General features: G+C 48.8%; 1 long non-coding RNA gene across 1 annotated transcript in view; it reads left to right on the top strand.

Moving 5' to 3' along the window:
* LOC309657420 overlaps positions 1-16,725 on the top strand; it is a 1,054,509-nt gene extending 1,037,784 nt beyond the window's left edge. Inside the window, exon 2 of the long non-coding RNA XR_014261806.1 lies at positions 16,166-16,725. This is a non-coding gene — a long non-coding RNA (uncharacterized lncRNA). The remainder of the gene's footprint in view (positions 1-16,165) is intronic.
* The last annotated feature ends 2,763 nt before the right edge of the window (positions 16,726-19,488 follow it).

Raw genomic sequence — 19,488 nt, 5'->3', positions numbered from 1 at the left:
AAAGGATGAAAGGGTGGCCCTGAGCGTTCTGTGACCTTCCTTGAAAGGATTATTGGGGATGGAGGATTACTTAAATAAAGGCCTGAGGCCGGAACCAAATCCATCAAGCACTAGGTTGTTCTCTCTGGCCTGAGGGTGGTGGGAGTACTTTAGAGGGCTGGGGAGCTGACTGGGCTCTCTTCCTTCATGACACTGATCACTGGTAGTGATATATGAATCTACTGCACCAGACTATGAGCTCCCTGAGGGCCGGAGCCTACCTGACCCAGGCACCACTGTGCCTGCAGACCCTGGGCCGGCCCTGGCCCGTGCTAGGTGATCGGTGAATGAATGCATGAGTGAATGAATGTAAGGCCAGCAGATAGGACAGAGAGCTACTGTCTGCACCATGAGGCTGCCCAGGGCAGGGAGGTATCCCTCTACCTGTCTGTCTATTCTGCCTGGAGCTGGATTCTACTTCCAGCCAGAACTTTCTTTGTTTGCCCATTAATTTAATATTTACTGTGTTCCACCAAGGGGCCTCAAGAGGCCTGTAAGTTTTCCTTGTCCCACACAAGCAAACTCATATCTGTCTTAAATGGCCTCATTTACCTCATGGTGGACCCCCTCCTGGTGCTCCATACTCCCCCACCTCCAAGCCCCTCTGGAAGCAGCGGCCTGCTATGATACCCCTCCATGTCTCCAGAGAAAACCCAAGGTCTTTCCTGGCAAGGACTGGGGGACAAGGGTTAGCAAGTGGATCCGGGGTTCCTCCAGGGGCCTCTGCAGCTGCAAGGTCTCCTTCAGGGGACACTAGATCCATCTGTGAGCTACTCATCTGCTTTCTCATCCCCTTCTCATCAGTTGGAACACTGATGTGTTTGGGAATCATTTTTTACTTTAATTAGAAAACACATTCAAACAGCATCAAACGTTCATGAGACTTGAGGGGGGTCGCTTATAAACAAACTTATTTAATTAAAGTGTGTCTGAGCCCTCTCCCCACTGCCTGGCTGTGTTGTCCCCAGCGTCCCCCTGGGCTGGTCAGCCAGAACAACTTCCCACAACCGCGTTCAGCAAGGCCAGCCTCCAGACCAGCGCCCGCTGATGGCTGTACCGCAGGGCCGGGACTTTCAAGCCTCTTTCCACCCTGACAATGGACTTTCTTTGCTGTCCATTTATCCTCCTATTGATTTTGCTATAAACCCACACGGCACTCCCCTCACAGGCCAGAGGGAGAAACCTCCATTGATTATATTGGAAGAAGGTTTGTTGTAAAAAAGCGAAATGCCTAAAACATCGAAATGAAGTAAGCTTTTTGAGGGTCCATAAATCACCCAGGATAATGCTACAAATGAACAGGACTTCTTAAACACCCGGAAAATACGACACCGTAAAACAGTTCTGACAAGAAATCACAGCCCCCTCTCTCTGTAGCGGTCTTTTGAAAAGCACCATCAATAATGGTTATTGCTGTTTGGTAAGCAAAAGAGGGAAGTTGTGTTGGACTCCTTTAGAAAGTTCCCTCAAAGTCACTTTGCCCGAATGGCAGTGTGACATTTTTTTGCACAGTAAATACATCCCAATTATGAGCGTGTCATGTTAGCTTTTACAGTTCACTAATCACAAACTTTTTGTATGTCATTGCTAACCAGTATCTTTCCCTAATCAGAATTTATGGTTTGGTTTGACCATTAGTGGCGATCAGGAGTGTCAGAGCGGTGTCCCTATTTCAGAGCTAGAGGGCTCAGCTCAGGCCCAAGGTCATTTCCTCCTGCCCTCCTCTAGTCAGAAGGCCAAGGTTCTAAGCATCTCAGGGATTGGGGTGGGGACTTCTGCAGAAACACTGCTCTACAGTCCCCTCCTCCCCAGGGCCCAGGCCACGAGGCTCAGCTTAGGCACCCTGGTCTGGTTCACCTCTGGGGACCCACCTTCTCAAAAGCTCCAAACCACTCAGGGTGCAAAACTACTCGGCAAAGCCTGCAGTTAGGCACAGCTCAAGAGAGGAGTAGCTTTAGTTCTTCCGAGAGAGACACTGACCCCGTACAACCCATCTCTTCCCCGGGTCACCTGGCAGCCACCAGGTTGTGTTTGCCACCAGCCTGCTTCTCAGCTCTTTGGGGCTCATGCCAGGCCCTCCAGCAGACGCCCCTCGTCAAACAGGTTCAGGGCCTCCAAGCCTTATAACGCCAGGCTCTCTCTCAGACCCCCTGGCCTCTCCAGCCCCCACCTGGCTTTGCGGTTTGGCCCGAGCCTGCACTCTGGGGGCTGCTCCCCAGCCCATCAGATTCAGAATTAGTGGGGGAATTCACAGCTGCAATGACAGTGGTTCCAGACTAGCATGTTGGTGTGTCACCTCAGTGCTGCTCTGGGCTCCAGTCGTGTGGCCCAGGGTGCCCACACCGCGGAATGGGGGATGCAGATGAGGGATGCAGTCAGGCACCTTCTGCACTGGGGAGGACCATCGGGCTGCACTGGCAGCGCCCTGGAGGAGGCAGCCTGCAGACACCTGGACGCACGGCCCAGAGTCGGCCACCACACATCTGGGAGATTGCATCAGACCACAGCAAACACCACAGAGCCACGGCCACAGCCATCAAGAACACAGGGCAGAGCTGGGTCAGTCGAGACCTAGAGGACTCAAGCAGTGGCTCCAGATAAAAACAAAGCACGCCATACCAAAGTGTAAGATGATCTAATACCACTCTGATTTTTCCTATGGTAAATACTTAGATGATTTTTCAGGAAAATTTTTTCTTGGTGCCACATGAGTTTCCTAGGTCTGTCTTAATCAAGAACCACAAATTGAGTGGCTTAAAACAACAAGAATTTATTTGCTCACAGTTTTGGAGGCCAGAAGTCCAAAATCAAGGTGTTGATAGGGCCGGGCTCCCTCAGAAGGAAAGGGGAGGGTCCTTCCTGCCTCTTCCAGCTTCTGGTGGCTCCAGGCCTCCCTTGGCCTGTGGCTGCAAAACAATAATCTCTGCCTCTGTCTTTACATGGCCTTCTCTGTATCTTCTCTAGCTCTTATGAGGACACTTGTTATTGGATTTAGGGCCCAGGTAGTCCAGGATATTCTCAAGATCTTTAACTCAACCACATCTGTCTGCAAAGATCCTTTTTTCCAAATAAGGTCACAATCACAGGTTCCAGAATATAGACATATTTTTTGGGGGGCCCTGTTCAGCCCATTCAGTGCTTTTGCTTTGCGGGGACCTTAGTCCATGCTTAGCATTCTGGATGATGATTTGTTACTACCCTGAGGTCATCACCATTTCTCCCGACCGTCATCACTACAGACATCACCTTCAGATAGTGACCAATAGATTACAAAAGATCTCTCCAGGACACCCATTCTACAAGAAATAATAAATAAATAAGTAGGCATATTCTCTATGCTCAGCCTGTGAGGAGACTAATTAATTAAAAAATAATAACCCAGGACTTCTTAGAAAACAGCTGATGCCAGTTCTAGAACAGGGAAAGTGCAAAGTGAACTTGGAATATCGTGGACCAGAAAGCAAGGGACTGATCAAAGATTTAATGGGGTCATGTTTAAAAGACATAACCAGCCAAAAGGGGATCCCATGGGTCAAATTTGGGACAAATCTAGCCACAAAAAGAGTAATGATGATCATGGAAATTCTAGCACATTTGATGGGGGAAAAAATCGTGAGTCCATAGTGACAATCAAAAAAAGAAAACTGTGTGTGTATATAAAGAGAGAAAAATGGAGTGGGCAAGAAGGTATTAACAGGGGTACACAGGTGTTCATGGCACAGTGTAGTTCTTCCAACTTTTCTGTGGGTTTAAAACTTTCAACAAGAAAAAAGAAAGGAAGAAAGGAAGAAAATTTTTTAAAGAAAAGAAATAGCTAGAGTACCTGATTCAAACCTTGGGATTTGTGATTTACATGTTGAGTGATTTTGAGCAACTTCATTTGTATCTAGGAGCCTGTTTCCCCCTCTGTACAAAGGGCATAACTTAGTCTCCATCTCCTGGGCCATTGGGAGGATTAACTGGGCTAAGGGGTGTGAAGAATTCAGCACAGTGGCTGGCGCCTATTAAGTCCTAGTTAATAACAGCAAATGATATTAACATTAGCAGGAGAACCAGAAAGTCATGGAGGTCCAGGCCCCGGGTTGCCCCTGGCAGGAGAGGTCAATGAGGGCTGGGCTGACTAGAGAAGACTTTCTGGAGGAAGAGGGACTGAAGTTACCAGCAAAAGTGGAGAAGCACATGGAGAAGCGGATGGTGTGGAGACGGCTCCCAGGGGAGGGATTTCCAGCAGCCCCTGCCCCAGCCTGATCAATTATGAGCTTGGTGTGTGGCACAGTGGAGATTTATGTTCCATCAAAGCCAAGGCTACACCGGGGAGAAGTGAGTGGAACTGGGACTCTTTCTGGGACCAGTGACTGGGGCAGTAGTACCTGGCCAGAGTAAGGGCTTAATCAGAGGTGGGGCCTAGAGAGGTCTGTGACCAGAGTTGGAGCTCATCCTGGGGTCAGGTGTAGGTGGGGGCCAGTCAGTGGTCAGAGCTGGGACCCAGATATGTTCTGGAGCAGAGACCACAGTGGGGATGACCTTCACAGCCTTAACCTCCCAGCACAGCACTGGGACCCACCAGGAAGAGCTCTCACTCAGCTGCCCCAGATTTATTCTGGAGCTTCTTAAGGGGTGGGGGATTGGCGGGGCCAGGGGGAGGCACAGAACTTTCTCAGGAGTGACGGGCATTTCCTTCCAGGTCTAGATGTTGAGGCAGCTCATTCAGGGGCTGGGAGTATTGGTCATCTCTGGTCTCCAGGGTAAAGAAATGACCCTTTGCAGTGCAAATGTCCTTAAAAAGACACAAAGCAAGAGTCCTGTCCTGGACCAGGAGAGAAGGAATTGAGGGGCTTGGGGTTGGAGTACATGCAGCTGCTCACCCACCGCCCACCCTCTCCTTCCCTCCCAGGGCCCCCTTCTCCCTGGCTCTCCTCCAGGGACGACCTCACCTGGGCTTTGCTCCTCCTCTGTCCTCCTGGACACAGGGGCTATCCCCAACCCCCAGGGCATGGAGGCAGCCATCTGTCCCTCTCGCCTCTGAGCCACTCAGGTGCAGCAGCATGGGGTCTATGTCAGGAGTGGCACTAGGTGCACAGGTGGGTTGTGGCCATCCACAAGTGCTTTTTTTTTTTTTTAATTTATTTTTCTTTGGCTGTGTTGGATCTTCGTTGCTGCGCGAGGGCTTTCTCTAGTTGCGGCAAGTGGGGGCTACTCTTCGTTGCGGTGCGCGGGCTTCTTGTTGCACTGGCTTCTCTTGATGCGGAGCATGGGCTGTAGGTGCGCGGGCTTCAGTAGTTGTGGCACACGGGCTCAGTAGTTGTGGTGCACGGGCTCAGTAGTTGTGGTGCATGGGCCTAGCTGCTCCATGGCATGGGGGATCTTCCCAGACCAGGAAATCAAACCCGTGTCCCCCACATTGGCAGGCGGATTCTCAACCACTGCGCTACCAGGGAAGTCCCCACAAGTGCTGTTTTTTTCTGCCTCTTTTAATATTATCTCAGGGCTTGTGACTGGTTCTGCTTGTTCAGCTTCAGGGCATGCAGAGCTCTTGCTTTTGGTAATTACCCTGAATCCTCCCAGCTTCAGACAAAGGGAGCCGTTGCTCTGTGAAATGGGGTCTGGATGGTGATCATTTGTGACTTGTATTAATATTTACAACAATAACATTTTTCACGGGTAGGGTTTTTTTTTTTGTCACTGCAGGAAATGAAATGCAAATTAACAACTGTAAAGAGTATAACAGGGCTTCCCTGTTATAAGGGAAGCCAAAAATTAATTAATTAGTTAACACAGCCAAAAATTAATTAATTATTTTTTAAAAATTATAACATAATGAAGTAGGACATAAATGATGAAGAACTAATGAATTAAGTAACTCCAAGGCATGGAGGAAAAAATGCCCTTCAAAAGCAAACATGTAGGGCTTCCCTGGTGGCACAGTGGTTAAGAATCCGCCTCCCAATGCAAGGGACACGGGTTTGTGCCCTGGTCCGGGAAGATCCCACATGCCGCGGAGCAACTAATCGTGTGCGCCACAACTACTGAAGCCCTCGCACCTAGAGCCCGTGCTCCACAACAAGAGAAGCCACTGCAATGAGAAGCCCGCACACCACAACGAAGAGTAGCCCCCGCTCGCCACAACTAGAGAAAGCCTGCGCACAGCAACAAAGACCCAATGCAACCAAAAGTATATAATAAATAAATAAATTTTTTTTTAAATCATATTAAAAGAAAAACAAACATGTAGATACAGCAAGAGATTAATAATCTGGGGAGGGGGCCTCAGGGCCAGGGTCTGGATTTGCCCCTTCCGGGGGCTGGTTTCTCTCAACCCTTTATCTGACTCAGTGGCTCTTCCTTGTCCACCCAGGTGCTTTAGCCAAAACAAAAACAAAATAAACAGGAGTCTTTGATTCCATTCTCCACACATCCCCTCAGGTCAATATGTCACAACTCTTAAAGATTTCCACTTCTCTTGAACCCATCACCCTGCCTATTCCTGTGTTCAGGAGCCCATCCTCCTATTACCCCTCCCCACGTCAGGAGCCTCAGCCCCTCCAGCTCACCTTTATCACAGCCATTGGGGTCCAAAGTACAGGTACAATCCTGTCATTCCCCCTTTTTTTATTTTTTTTATAAACTTATTTATTTTTATTTATTTATTTTGGCTGCGTTGGGTCTTTCATTGCTGCGCGCAGGCTTTCTCTAGTTGTGGCGAGCGGAGGCTACTCTTCATTGCGTGTGTGCAGGCTTCTCATTGAGGTGGCTTCTCTTGTTGCGGAGCACGGGCTCTAGGCGCGAGGGCTTCAGTAGTTGCAGCACACAGGCTCAGTAGTTGTGGCTCACGGGCTTAGTTGCTCCGCGGCATGTGGGATCTTTCCGGACCAGGGCTCGAACCTCGCGCTTCCCGAGAGGATCAGCAAGTCCAGGAGCCCAGGAGGATTCGGTGCCAGATCTGAGGCTCTGCCATGACTTTTCTGCCCTGTCCCCTCCTCCCCTCCAGTTATCATCTGGAAACGGCAAGTGAGGGCTTTTCTTGTAAGGAGAAACCAAAGAATTGATGGAGTCCAAGTCGTCTACTGCAGGATGGTTATTCATTATGAGAAATGAAGTGAAGGCGTAGGGAAGGAGGCTTCCAAGGTCCAAACTCACAGGGAAGCCCAGTGCTCTGGGAAGTTAAAAGGGCGGCCTTACTGCAGGTCCCCTTAGAGATGCCGATATATGTGTTTGTGACATATTCCCTTATGCTCCCATGCAACAGACCAGAGCTTGCAGATTTTTCACAGAGCTCCTTGAGGGCCCAAAAATCTCAGAGCACATTCTGGAAAATGCTGGATGGGCTGGCTGTTTTCTTTTTCAATGTCAAAGTTAACAAGTACTAATTAGTGTTCCTCACTGATCCAGGCTACAAGGCCTGGACTCCAGGCAGGAGAGCCAGGGTCACACCCCAGCCCCGTGGCATCATGGACATGTCACTTCACCCCATGCAGCCTCAGTTTTCCCATCAGTCACACGGTGGTGGTAACACCTGAACAATTTGACCCACGACGCCCCCCATGCACACACTCTCCAGCATCGTGGTCTCACTCTGCTTCTTCTTCGTCAGCACCTCAGGCTTTGGCAGGAAGAATCTTCTGGAAAGGTGGCCCAGCAGCTTTGCAGGATCCTGGGACTGGGGAGAGCCCAGAGTGTGTGGTGGCAACTGAGGACTTCCGAGCGCCGCCTGCAGCCTGGCTCTCACTCCTCACAGCATCTGTGGAGGCTGTGGGAGACCATGGGGGCCCTTCCAGGAGCACCAGGGGGAGCTCTGTTCCTGCGTAGCTTGGGCAGGGCCTGGGGCTCACAAAGCTCCGCCGGCCACAGTGACTCCCTTGCCAGGAGGAGTGTTTCCAGAGGCTCGGAGCCCAACCATGAGTCACTGCGGGGCCCCCACCTGAGAGCATGACATCCCTGCTCCAGTGGCATTTTCAAGGCTCCTTCTCGCTGCTCAGATGAGGTAGGTGGAGGTGGACAGAGGCAGTGTGAGCCTCAACGGTCCTGAATTGCGAGTGTCTGAACACCCACCGGAAAGCTGGGGTGCGTGAAACACGAGGGGAGAAGGTGAAGTGCAGCGGTGGGCACCCAGGAGCCACCTCTAGAGACGTCAGATCCACATTCAGGCCAGAGCCCCTCTCTGCACTGCATGGGCCGTTTGCTTTTGTTTGTTTTGTCTTTAAGTCCAGCACAGCCACCTACCGACTCTGTAGCCTTGGGCGATTAATTGGCTCTGTCTGTGCCTCTGTTCCCTCATCTGTCCAGTGGGGGTAGGAATGGTGTCCTTAAAAGGCTGTGAGGGGGGCTTCCCTGGTGGCACAGTGGTTGAAAATCTGCCTACCAATGCAGGGGACACAGGTTCGAGCCCTGGTCTGGGAAGATCCCACATGCTGCGGAGCAACTAGGACCGTGAGCCACAACTACTGAGCCTGCGCATCTGGAGCCTGTGCTCCGCAACAAGAGAGGCTGTGATAGTGAGAGACCCGCGCAGCGCGATGAAGAGTGGCCCCCGCACTGCGATGAAGAGTGGTCCCCGCTTGCCACAGCTAGAGAAAGCCCCTGCACAGAAACGAAGACCCAACACAGCCATAAATTAATTAATTAATTAATTAATTAATTTTTTTAAAAAAGAAGGTCGTGAGGAAGGTTTAAATGAGATCATGTAGGTAAAGGGAAGTTTAGCTCTAAGTGGAAGAGAGCTCCGAAGATGGGCATTTGCCTCTGGCTTTGGACCTCTAGGTCAGAGACCCCTTGACTCCCAAGCGGGGGCCTTACGTGGTAACACTTGACAAATCACTTTATCAGAAACATACATACGGTTTGACACACAAGGATATTTACTGAAGCATTACCCATAATAGCAAAAAACTGGAAACAACCCAAATTACCCAAAATAGGGAAAGTGTTATATGATTGCAGATCCACAGAGTGGAATATCGTGCAGCTGTTAAACCAAAGGCAGAAGTAAAACTCTCTCTATAGTGAATGCCCGTCCTGTAAACTGGACATACCCACGTCTAATACACATAAGTTGTGACTGCAGGGTAAGATCCCGAAATGGCAGGCGTGCTGACCCCTGGCTGAGGTTGGTTGTCTTTGCACTTTTCCATATTTTCCAAATTTTCTAAGACAAGTTACTTAGAATAAAATGAGCTTGCAGTGTTTCACGAGCGTGCCACTCACCAAGGTTGATGAGAAATCCAACATCTGTCGGGATTTAGGGAAGCCTCTTTCCCTTCCTAGAGTTGTGCAATATTCTTGGGGCTCCTGCACAGAGCAGAATATTCAGGAAGAATCTAACATCTTCGGTCTTCCCTGGTCGCCCCCGATGTGGCATCAAGGGTGGACCTCTGCCAGGCCCATCTTGCACACCGTCCTCCCTGAGGTCCTGCCCATCCCTAGGGAATGGCTAGGCCTGGGGCACCATCTCTATTGTTGTAAAACCTGCAAACCAAACCACCAGCCCCTTCCCAGGTTCAGGAAAATGGTCCCAAATGTTTCAGTGAGAACCAAACTGATCCACATTCAAATTAACTGTCCCTGCATCCTGTATTTTCCACACAACTCGGGAAGGCGTAATAGGGACCAGGGCCTTTGAGGACAGAGGCTCAGTGTGTGTGGCATTGGAAAAGGTCTATGGAAGGGCAGGTGGAACCCCAGAAGGAGCTCCAGGAAGGCTTAGGTGAGGTCTTGGGGTCTGGCACAGAGCAGGGCAGAGCAGCAAGCCTGCGGGGAGGGTACAGAGGCTGCTGCAGGGAAGCACACACTGCAAGGGGCTGACGCGTCACTGTGAGAAGATGGAGACAAAGATCCTGACCAGAGGGCAGAACCATGGAAATCTGGAATGTGTGACTCTGGGCTATATCTCTCCATCTTGCCCCTGGCTCCCCAAAGCCCTCCAGGAGCCTGGATCCAGAATCTGGGGGTTGGGGGGGGCAGCAGTGGACACTCTGAGGGGCTTCCCGCCTCCCAGGAGCCTGAGCCTTCCCCTACCAAGGTCAGTCTGTCTCCCAGGTGGCTAGGCTCCTGGCCTTGGGACCCCTGGTCCAAGGACACCCATATATGTGTTCTCCATCAGGTCAGAAAAACGGGGTTGTGCTCTAGTGGGAGTACGTTTGATTTGGTCTAAACACAGCAGGGACAGTTTCAAGAAGCATCCACAGCAACATGCCAGCTAGAGGAGAACTTTCATCGGTCCCAAGCTCTCACTGAGCCCCCTGCACACATGGCTGTCTACCCAGTCTCAGCCTGTGTCACTCCTTGTACTTTCGGCAAGAGCGCTACAACCTGAAATCAAGGCCTAATATTATGTGCTGCCCGACAGCTGGTGAAAATGGGAGGGTCTCGAATGGTCTAACCGCATTGCCCCTCACCACTCTGCCCCACAGATAAGGTCCCCTAGCTAACAACTTTTCCCATCACACAGGCCAGCCACAGTTCCTGCTTATCCCTGAGTAGCAGGGCTCAGTTCCCTGCCAGTCACTGAGTTACTCAAACAAGCCAATCACATCCTCCCACGGGAACAGGGGCCACCTCACCCTCTTGATGCTGTAAAACCTGCCTCTCATAAACCCTGGTTGTCCACTCTGTTCCCACATGCAGCCCCCGTGCGGCCCTGCCTGGTGTGCTGTCTCCTCCTTCCCCAGGCCGGGAGTATACATGACCCATAAATTGCTGTCACTCTCATCTGTCCTTCAGCAGCCCCATCACCCTAGGGTGAACAAGAAGCAATGAAAACATCCTTACATTCTCTCAACGAGGCGGGGTGGGAGGGGTGCATGGTGGCCTGAGCAAAGCCAGCAAGGGGAGACACTCAACAAAAGTGTACAGGCTGGGGCTGCGCCTAGGTCTCTGTCCCTGAGAAAGGCCCTCTCAGCTGGGTCGCCCACGGCCAAGAGGCCTGGACCACTTCCACTTTTCTAGTCCTCTGATTAAAAACCAAAGACATGCCAAGATAGAGCTGTAAACCTGTGGCAGGTTTTAAATGCTTACATTGAACAAATTACTGCTTTTAACATTAAAACCTCACTTGGAATAATTCCTAAAGCCTAAGTGTGAAGAGGTGGTTGTGAATGTGAGGCTTGGGCCAAAAGGCTCCCTGCCCTGGCACCAGCCTAGGCCCTGCACCCCCAGCGGGAGTGCTGGGGCTACGCATGCGCCTGACCAGGCCTGTCCCAGTGACCATGAGGCCAGGGCATCTACCCTCCACTTCCTTCTCCTCCCCTCCCTGCCTCTCCCCCATCCTCCTCCTCTCAGACCTCTGAGCCCTGCAAACTGTGAAGACCTGTTGCCCTGTCTGGACCAACTGCCCCTACTGGCCAGTCCTCTGCCTTGCCTCTGGAACTTGCTGGGCTGTGGCTTGCCCAGGGGTGCCAGACTTCCAGCTCTCTGGCAGAGGATCTAAATGACCATGGCATCAGGCTGCCGGTGTGGGCAGCAAAGCCTGGACTCATCAGGAAAGGCTGAGGCTTTTGTGAGAACTGAGGCCAATCCCTGCATCTTCCCTGCATCCTCGTCTCTGTCTCCTGACACAACCTGGAGCCTTGCGCATCCCCTGCTGAAGCCTGGCAGCCTACATTGTGCAGGTGCCCCTCCCCAGCAGGTCCCGCCCCTCCACAGCCTGCTTTGTGGGTATAGGTGGTCCCCCTGACCCTCTGGACCACTCGGAGTGGCTGACACGATGGCACCGACCATGAACCAATGTGTATCCATCGTCCCTGCTGCCATTACAGTCCTGCTGGCCAAAGACCTCAGCCCAGTGCTCCTTGGTCTACGTGCTTCATACACCCTGGTCTCAGAGAGGTCTCAGCTGACCCTTCCATCTCCTCCTGCTGGCCTCAGCTGCTGAGGTTGCCAGATGTCTCCAGGGAGGTGGAGGGAGGTCTCAGCTGTGGGATGTGGGTGCTTCTGGTCCTAGACAAGTGTGGGTTCTGCTAGATAGTCCTTCTTTCATTCATTGCACACTCACTGCACACCCACTGTGTGCTAAGCCCTGTGCAAGGGGATATAGGGAGAAACAAGCCAGACACTGCCCCTGTCCTCGTGGAGCCTACAGTCTCGCGAAGGTGGCAGACATGCAGCCAACAACGACACCAAGGAGGACGCAATAACGATTAGAATATGAGGTACCCAAGAAAAACAGGGTGCCTCGTGAGCGTGCCCTGGGGGCTGCCCTCCACCAGGGCGGGGATGCTCACCTGCAGAATTGAGGTCGGGATGAGAAGGGTAGCGGGGAAAGGCTGTTAGGGGAGCAGGAAGAGGAGGGCGCTCTGGGCAGGGAGAGGGGCATTGTGCGCAGCCCGGGCTTGGTGTCTGTGAGCTCCCAAAAGAAGGCGCCTGGGGCCACGGTGTGGAAAGCGCAGTGGAGCGTTGGGGGGCTGCTGAGAGCAGGCAGGCCGGATGTGGTCCACTTCAGTGAATTGCTCAAGTAGAATCCTCTGAGCACGGTCCCAGGCCTGACCCCAGAAGCTCGCTCCTCCCAAAACTGCCCCTGCTGTGGCCTCTGCCATCTCACGGTCTCCAAGAAGAAGCCAGTCAGGATGGAGGACCCCGAGTTCTGATCAGATGAGGGACAGGGAACTGGTAGGACCACAAGAGGGGGCTGGGGTGGTACTTCCCTCTGTGTAGACAAAGGCTGCTCCCAGGGGCTCCTACCGCCCTCCTTCAGGCCAGGCCTGCTGGTAATGATCAGGGCGTGGGGCAGAGGGGGTGCAGGAGGGGGGACGGGCACGTGGAGCCAGGGCTGCCTGCCGCATTTCAGACCCCTGCCCCTCCCTGCACTGCCAGCCCCACTAGTCACACCCCAGATGGTACTTACTTTCAGCTCTGCAACTGGGTAATTAAGCTCCCAGAGGTGCTATATTTAAGGTTTTGTCAACACAGCTAGTTATAAAATGCTGCTTCTCAGGCGTGGATTGGAAGCTCAAGGGGAGGTGGGGGGTGGGCACGGCGCTCCTCCAGAATTCAGAGCCTGGCCAGGGCTCGGGGCTGCGGAGGCTGGTGGGAACGTGTATGGTCACCATGGTAGACATGGCCCAAGGACACATGACCGCTATCCTTGCTGCAGGGAGGCCGGTGTGCAGGCCGGGGCTGGCCTTCACCCACGCCGCTCTCTGCCTCACGCCCCCCGCATCCCTCCCCTCTTCAGTTGTTCAGATCCCACCACCCCTCAGCATTCGGCTCAGCCACCCCCTCCCCCCAAGCCTCCTTTGTGTCCTCAGCCCCGCTTCACCTTGATGTTATCACAGCGCTGCAGCTGGTTCTGTTCCTGGTTTAGAGAAAGGCCTCTGCTCCACAGAGGCAAACAGCCAGGAGCTGTTTGTTTTTTATTTTCCTCTCATCCCTACCTCCAAACACACTCCACTGGATCTCCTTTCCTGTCACTCAGAGCCATCTCGGGCAAATCCCATAACTACTGGGGTCACTTCTCGTTGTAAAGGTGATCTCATCTTCAGGTATTAAAAAGCACTATCTATTGGGTCATTTATAGAGACGTGGATGGATCTAGAGACTGTCATACAGAGTGAAGTAAGTCAGAAAGAGAAAAACAAATACCGTATATTAACGCATATATGTGGAACCTAGAAAAGTGGTACAGATGAACCGGTTTGCAGGGCAGAAATAGAGACACAGATGTAGAGAACAAACATATGGACACCAAGGGGGGAAAGTGGCGGGGGGGGGGTGATGGCAGGATGAATTGGGAGATTGGGATTGACATGTATACACTGATGTGCATAAAATGGATGACTGATAAGAACCTGCTCTATGAAAAATATAAATAAAATTAAATTTTTAAAAAAAAGCCCTATCTAGCCCAGTTTAAATCAAAACTTTAGACAACAATGTGAATATACTTAACAATGCTGAACTGTACAATTTAAAATAGTCAAGATGGGGTGGGGGAAAGGGATAGACTGGAAGTTTGGGATTGACATGTACACACTGCTATATTTAAAAGAGATAACCCACAAGGACCTACTATATAGCACAGGGAACTCTGCTCAATATTCTGTAATAACCTAAATGGGAAAAGAATTTGAAAAAGAATAGATACATGTATATGTATAACTGAATCACTTTGCTGTACACCTGAAACTAACACAACATTGTTAATCAACTATATTCCAATATAAAATAAATAAATAAATAAAATTTTAAAAATAAATAAAATGATCAAGGTGGTAAATTTTATGTAATGCATTTTTTAACACAATTAAAAACAAATTTTTTTAAGTTTTTTTTTTTTTTTTTTTTTAACCTTTACTTTCACAGACAATTTTAGCCTTTTTGTAGCCCCCATCTCAGGTCCATACCTCAGCTCAAGGACTGGCAGTCAGGGCACGTCGTATAACTACATGAGGAGAAAAAACCAGAACCAATAGGAAGTTCATATTGGGGCTGGCCAAAAAGTTGATTCGGGTTTTGCTGTAACTTCTTACAGCCAACCCCAATATACATGACAGAGAGAGAAAGACTAATTTTAAGGAATTGGCCATGTGATTATGGAGGCTGGCAAGCCAAAATCTGATGTCCCTTCGAAGGTCATCAAGCAAGAGAATCTCTTACTCAAGAGAGAATCAGCCTTTTGTTCTAGTCAGTTCAGCCACAGATTGGATGAGGCCCGTCCACACTGGGGAGGGCAGTCTGCCTTACTCAGTCTACCGATACAAATATTCATCTCTTCCAAAAACACCCTCACAGGAACACCCAGAATAATGTTCGAACCAATGACTGGGCACCATGGCCAGTCAAGCCAACACAGAAAATTAATTGTCCCAGTGGTAGGGACCAAAGACAGTAGAAGTGAGTCAGGAGGCCCGGCTCCACTCTGTTTCTGGCCCTCACTCCTGGCTGACCTCTCCGGGCCTCCATTTCCATGTCTCAGCAGATGAAACGAGGCCAGCGAACCCCTCTGTCAGCTGTAAAGTGCTCCACACTTGTGGGCTGCCATGGTGGTGGTGGTAGGTATATTATGACTATTTTAGCGGCTCTTGGTAGATGGCCGGAAGATTGCTGAGGGCCTTGGCAGGATGCCCACATGCAGCCGGGCTGGGGGTGGGGGTGGAATAAGTGCCAAACACCTTCCTGGCATGTTGATTTCCAGAGGTGATTTATGGGCCCTGGTAGTCATTATTTCAGGGCAACTTATCAAAAAAAAGTGCCCGCGGCCTCATCATAAGCACTTATTCCACTAGAAAGTTGTTTGCAAAACATAACAGACATCAATAATGATGTTCACAGAATTGTAAATCTTCTAAGCCTGCTTTCCCTTCCTCCGGACTAAGGCACTTGATTTGGTTCTCAAGGAGCTCCGGAGTTTCCAAATAGGTAACAGAATCCCAGAGTCCATTAAGCAAGGTAATTTACAAGAGTGGCAGGCCAAATTCAGGAAAATGCATTAGAGCAGCTTCCCATCTGGCTTGTAGAAAAGACATTATTCTAAGCACACACACAATGAATGCTGTTAGGTGACAATGAGGATGCTGGCTAACGCTCCTAACGAGTTTATTTATCCCCCTCACCACGCAGTGCGTTAATTTTGAGTGAAAGTTGTACCACCAGATAAGATTCTCAAAGCCCTGACGTAGACACATGGGACCTCATTTCTGACCTGTTAAATAGGCATCACCAGACATTGTAACAAGGAGAAGGGGGAAGAAAAGCAACTTGGTTTAGAGCTCTGACTCAGACCTTAAGCCATCCCTGGTCAAAGGTGTGAAATAAAGAAGCAATTTCAGACTTCCAGAGATCCTTGGGAGAGTTTGGGGAAAAGAATTAAACACAAACTGATATCTGTGAAAGTGCTCCATTTTTTTTTTTTCATTTTTCATGTTTTAAATGACAACCAAAAGTTTGGCTCTGTTCTCTGCTGTTCTATCCAGGTTGCCCTCTCATCCCTCCTGGAGTGACAGCATCTCCAGGTGTCCTCAAGACAGGAAGCTCCCTGGACTTCCCTGGTGGCACAGTGGTTAAGAATCTGCCTGCCAATGCAGGGGACACGGGTTCGAGCCCTGGTCCAGGAAGATTCCACATGCCGCAGAGCAACTAAGCCTGTGAGCCACAACTGAGCCTGCGCTCTAGAGCCCGCGAGCCACAACTACTGAAGCCTGCGTGCCTGGAGCCCGTGCTCCGCAACAAGAGAAGCCACTGCAATGAGAAGCCCGTACACCACAACAAAGAGTAGTCCCCACTCGCCACAACTAGAGAAAGCCTGCGCGCAGCAACAAAGACCCAATGCAGTCAAAAAAAAAAAAAAAAGCCAAAGACAGGAAGCTCCCACCCAGAGAAAAAACTTAAATTATACGTGCTTTTCTGTGACCCACCTATGGAACAACCCAAAGAGATAGAGAGATGCTAATCTATAATTCAGTAGTTATTGAGCTCCTATTGTATATCTTTGTTGCAAAGGACAGAAAACCAACTTAAACTAACTTAAGCAAAACAATGAATTTATTGGTAATTGGGACTGATCATCCCACCCAGTACAGTAAACCAACTCTTTGCCTGTTGGCTCAGCGTCATGAGGAGCCCAAAGTGGCCAGGTGGCAGTCTCAACTTCCACTTCCACTGTGTGGTTGTTGTGTAGCCTGGTGGAAGCATTTCTCCCTTGGACACCAAGACTTCAAAATAAGCTAAGCCCAAAGTTACAGGGCCATGAAGCAAAAATCATCATAGTGGGTTACTGGGTATAGTAGTGATGGGAGCCACTCCCACACTCACTCTCTTGATTCCTAGATCCCTGTATGCTGGCTGGAAGAGAAACAGCACCATAATTGGTCCTTGATTCAGAGTAAGTATACTGCATCATATAAGACAGTATACTTATACAATCCTTCAGGATGTTGTCTCCCAGTTGGTGCCACACATGAATATTCAATCGTCCATTCCACTGTTATATTGAGTTGAATCATTGAAACTGCTAATTTTATTGAATATTGGCAATTTTATGTTTCAACCTACTTTCAGGCAGCTACTTCTCGTCAATGGGTTACATGATAAGACCAGTGAATTCCACAGGCATGCACCCATTGCTGTGCTTGTTTTACAACGAAATGAGTTCCTTAGTCAGAAGCAATGTCATCTGAGTATCTTAATGGTGAATGAGGCATTCTATATGTCCATTAATGGCAGTGTTGGCAGGAAGCAGGGAAGGCAAATCCATATCCAGAATACCTGTCTATTTCAGAGAGAACAAATTGCTGCCCCCTCCATGATGGAAGAGGCCAAATATCCCATGGAATGGTGCCATATCAGGGGCTCAGCATTGGTCTCTATTGCTGGCAGGTTAAGCATTCAGCAGTGGTGGTGATAACCATCAGCCTTGGAACAGACAAGACCAGGTTTTGAGGCCATGTGTGGTCTCCATTCCTTCCACCATGGGCTCTTTGTTCATGGGCCCATTGAGCAAGCACTGGGACCATTGGGGAAAGACGTTGACTAACTCTGTAGAACATGTCATCACATCCACCTGATTACCAAAAGCCTCCTTTGCAGTGGATGTAATTTGGTGAGCATTCACATGGGATACAACCATCTTCATGCCCTGTGCTCTTCCTGAGAGAGAGAGAGACAGACAGACAGACAGACAGATATAGATATACCTCTTAGCCAAACCTCTACCAATTTCTTTTTTTTTTGAATTTTTGAATTTTATTTTATTTATTTTTTTATACAGCAGGCTCTTATTAGTTATCCATTTTATACATATTAGTGTATGTATGTCAATTCCTATCTCCCAATTCATTCCACCACCACCACCCCCGCCACTTCCCTGCCTTGGTGTCCTTACATTTGTTCTCTACATCTGTGTCTCTATTTCTGCCTTGCAAACCGGTTCATCTGTACCATTTTTCTAGGTTCCACATATATGCGTTAATATACGATATTTGTTTTTCTCTTTCTGACTTACTTCACTCTGTATGACAGACTCTAGATCCATCCACATCTCTACAAATGACCCAATTTTGTTCCTTTTTATGGCTGAGTAATATTCCATTGTATATATGTACCGCACCTTCTTTATCCATTCGTCTGTCGATGGGCATTTAGGTTGCTTCTATGACCTGGCTATTGTAAATACTGCTGCAATGAACATTGAGGTGCATGTGTCTTTTTGAATTATAGTTTTCTCTGGGTACATACCCAGTAGTGGGATTGGTGGGTCATATGGTAATTCTATTTTTAGTTTTTTAAGGAACCTCCATACTGTTCTCCATAGTGGATGGGTGTTAGCTCTTCTCTAAATGTTTGATAGAATTCACCTGTGAAGCCATCTGATCCTGGACTTTTGTTTGTTGGAAGATTTTTAATCACAGTTTCAATTTCATTACTTGTGATTGGTCTGTTCATATTTTCTATTTCTTCCTGGTTCAGTCTTGGGAGGTTATACCTTTCTAAGAATTTGTCCATTTCTTCCAGGTTGTCCATTTTATTGGCATAGAGTTGCTTGTAGCAGTCTCTTAGGATGCTTTGTATTTCTGCAGTGTCTATTGTAACTTCTCCTTTTTCATTTCTAATTTTATTGATTTGAGTCCTCTCCCTCTTTTTCTTGTTGTGTCTGGCTAAAGGTTTATCCATTTTGTTTATCTTCTCAAAGAACCAGCTTTCAGTTTTATTGATCTTTGCTATTGTTTTCTTTGTTTCTATTTCATTTATTTCTGCTCTGACCTTTATGATTTCTTTCCTTCTGCTAACTTTGGGTTTTGTTTGTTCTTCTTTCTCTAGTTCCTTTAGGTATAGGTTAGACTGTTTATTTGAGATTTTTCTTGTTTATTGAGGTAGGCTTGTATTGCTATAAACTTCCCTCTTAGAACTGTTTTTGCTGCATCCCATAGGTTTTGGATCATCGTGTTTCCATTGTCATTTGTCTCTAGGTAGTTCTTGATTTCCTCTTTGATTTCTTCAGTGATCTCTTGGTTATTTAGTAATGTGTTGTTTAGCCTCCATGTGTTTGTGTTTTTTATGTTTTTTTCCCTGTAACTGATTTCTAATCTCATAGTGTTGTGGTTGGAAAAGATGCTTCATATGATTTCAATTTCTTAAATTTACCGAGGCTTGATTTGTGACCCAAGATGTGATCAATCCTGGAGAATGTCCCAGTGCACTTGAGAAGAAAGTGTAATCTGCTGTTTTTGGATGGAATGGCCTATAAATATCAATTAAATCTATCTGGTCTATTGTGCCATTTAAAGCTTCTGTTTCCTTATTAATTTTCTGTCTGGATGATCTGTCCATTGGTTTAAGTGAGGTGTTAAAGTTCCCCACTATTATTGTGTTACTGTCAATTTCCTCTTTTATAGCTGTTAGCAGTTGCCTTATGTATTGAGGTGCTCCTATGTTGGGTGCATATATATTTATAATTGTTATATCTTCTTCTCAGATTGATCCCGTGATCTTTATGTAGTGTCCTTCCTTGTCTCTTGTAACATT

Source organism: Balaenoptera physalus, assembly GCF_965194825.1.
Source record: "Balaenoptera physalus genome assembly, chromosome: 3".
NCBI classification, from domain to species: Eukaryota; Metazoa; Chordata; class Mammalia; order Artiodactyla; family Balaenopteridae; genus Balaenoptera; species Balaenoptera physalus.
The sequence above is the reverse complement of the archived record's forward strand: the minus strand, read 5'-3'. Positions and strand labels throughout refer to the sequence as shown.